Source organism: Eurytemora carolleeae, unplaced genomic scaffold, assembly GCF_000591075.1.
Source record: "Eurytemora carolleeae unplaced genomic scaffold, Eaff_2.0 scaffold24, whole genome shotgun sequence".
Lineage (NCBI taxonomy): Eukaryota > Metazoa > Arthropoda > Copepoda > Calanoida > Temoridae > Eurytemora > Eurytemora carolleeae.
In genome coordinates this window covers 429,726-432,845 of record NW_019396080.1, presented here as the reverse complement: position 1 = coordinate 432,845, position 3,120 = coordinate 429,726, and positions in this window count along the sequence as shown.

Sequence of the window (3,120 nt, the reverse complement as noted above, 5' to 3'; positions counted from 1 at the left end):
CCATGCTTATCAATTATATTATAATGACCACTTTATCATATATTCACAGCAAGCTTATCATTCAAATTTGTTTAGAGGACTTAATAAGAGGGGCGTTCGAAGGATGTTTGACATGCCTTTTTAAAGTGCATTTAAAAAGAATAATAGATGATAAATAATAAAGCATATTACATTTCATTACAAACTTGGGCATGAGAGAGGATTGCAATTTAAAATATAAGTTAAAAATCAAATATTTACTTTCATGTGCGCTAACATTATTGCACATTTAAACGACATACCGGCTATGTAAGGTAGTTGAAGTATGCAATGTTGTGGACAAATTCTTTAGAATTCATTTGAGACATATAAAACTTTTTAAAGATCTATAAATCCTGGTTTGAGTGCAAAGTCGACGTTCAAAATCGTACTTTTGGGTGGATACGTTTCAGAATCGTTTTTTAAAGTACTAAATAACGACGACGAAAAATAAAGTAAAAATCATGTCAATAAATCAATGCTAGAATCAATTACTTCCTTTTCATCATTATATTAAATTTCTTATTTTCTTTGAATTTATTCGCATGTTTCTTCAAATTCTTCAAATGTCGTCTTTTCAATAATAATTCCAGAAAATCTGCAGAAAATCTTTGTGAATAATGAGAAAATAGAAACTAATAATTGAACACGATTACTTATTTTTGATGATAAGATGATTTTTGTTTTCTCAAACTCAGGATTTACAGATCTTTAAAAAGTGTTATATGTCTCAAATGAATCCTAAAGGATTTGTCCACAACACTGCATACTCAGGTTAACTACCTTACATTGCCGGTCTGTCTCTTTAGCGCGCAATATAATGGAATTATGTAATGTTGTTGTTCTTAGTTGCAATGTTTGTAAAGAAAATGTCTTTTCACTTAGAAATTACTTTTTCCCTTTCATGCAATATTTTGTGTTTAAATTAATTTTTATTTAAATTTATTATTTATTATTTATTTATTTTGTGTTTAAATTAATTTTTGAAAATCTTTTTATTCTTTTATTCTTTCTGTTTCTCACCCCGGATGAAAAATCCTGTTGAAAAGCAAAAAAAGTCAACAAGTTCAACTTGAATCCTTTGTTCAAAAACTTTATACAGGTTTACCCACAAAGCATGTAAAGACGACGGGCAAGGCTTCTAAATTATGACGATTTTAAGGTCAAATTAGGTCTTCTGCCAAAGATATAGTAGTTTAATGGCTTATTGAATGATTTGGCAAAGAAACAAACAAGTTTACGGATGCGGGGAATCATGAAAATAAGGAAACAGACACTAAAAATTCCGTAGAATCGTCTCTGAAGTATCATCCTTTGTGGGTTGCACTGTAAACACTGGTTAATTTCTAGTTCCTGGCCGAGTTTTAACCAGCTATAGATCAAGCTGTACTTTAAAATTACAGGCTACAAGAGGCAAACTGGGACAGGACACTAAATAAATAACACCCTTCTAGTGAACTTTATGTGGGGGGTTAATCCTGTATATAAAACCAAAAGTACAATATACAAGGTGAGTCAAAAAAAAATGTGATTTGCGGCGCCTGGTGCAAAAGTGTAACTTTTTTGTGCAACTCTTCTGTATGGTGTTTTTTTAATATTTTTTGAAAATTTGTATTTTTTTTGGTACGATGGCCATCAATGGCCCCAAAAAATATCCGCGAACCTTTTTTTTCTTTCAAAATAAAAAGTTCAGAAAAACAAAAATGTTTATATAAATTGTTTCTATCGAAATCTAAAATTTTAAAAAGATTGAATCACAGAAAAACAGAAAAATTTGCAAAATTGTAATTAGAAAATTCGCAATTTTCAGTTCTGGTATAATTTTTACGGAATATACATTATTATGGTTCTCAAGGTTTCAACTGAACAGCGTATATTTAATAATTTAGAATATACTAAGAAGAAAGGAACTAGAGAATTTAAATAACTTTTCCTTAAAAATTACCCCAGAACTGAAAATTGCGAATTTTATTATTACAATTTTGCCAATTTTCTTTGATTCTGTGATTCAATGTTAATAAAATTTTAGATTTAGAGAGAAATAGTATGAATGCACATTTTTGCTTTTCTGAACTTTTGATTTTGAGAGAAAAAAAGATTCGCGGATTTTCTTTTGGGCCATTGGAGTACAAAAAAAAAATTACAAATTTCCAAAAAATATGAAAAGACACCATACAGGAGAATTGCACAAAAAAGGGTACAATTTTGCACCAGGCGCCGCAAATCACACTTTTTTTTGTCTCACCCTGTATATTGTAATTGTAATAGTTTCACAGGTACAACAAAATAAAACATTACAAAAGTCAAAGTATCGAAAAAAATAAAATTTTTTCTTAATGCTTTGTACACTAATTAATAGCTTTTTATCATGAAAGTTCATTAGTATAAGGTAAATAATTAACAAATTTATTTGATCAAATATTTATTATTTATGTCCTGAGAAACCCCTTTTATCTCTTGTCCAAAAAGTAGCTCTTGACTAAGATTTAAGATTCGATGATGGTAATGGACCAAACCTCTGTAGAGTAAAAAAGTAGATGTTCATTCCACATTTATTGAAAATATATTTCAGTCTGGGCTGACCCTCGTCAGTTCTTGAGATTGTTTCTTCACAAAGATTAAAAACAAACACGCGTCGTTGGTTGGTTATTTAACCATAGGAGGATTTCATGAACCTCCATCTTTGTACCAATTTGATTTTTGTATTCTATAGATCGAAATGTCTTTGGTAGTTTAGATACAGGGTGTCTCACGAAACATGACAGTTAGTAAATAGTTTAAAATGTCTTCTTCCATAATATTTCAAGTTGTTTGTTGCCAAAGAGAATAATAATAAATATTTTATGGCAACCATATTATAGTAAAATTGATATCTAAGTAAAATGTATTTGAGTAAAGTTCTTTAAAACTAAATAAACTGCAAAAAGTCTTTAATATCTAATACAGTTTATGGAGGAAGATATTTAAAACTATTCACCAGCTGTCATGTTTCGTTATGTCAAACACAACGTTAGTCAAGTTCTTCAGGAACTGTCGATTTATTTGTAAAATCAATTTTTCAATCTTCATAAGTTAACAGCCTGATTCTGTCAACTTTTGAAA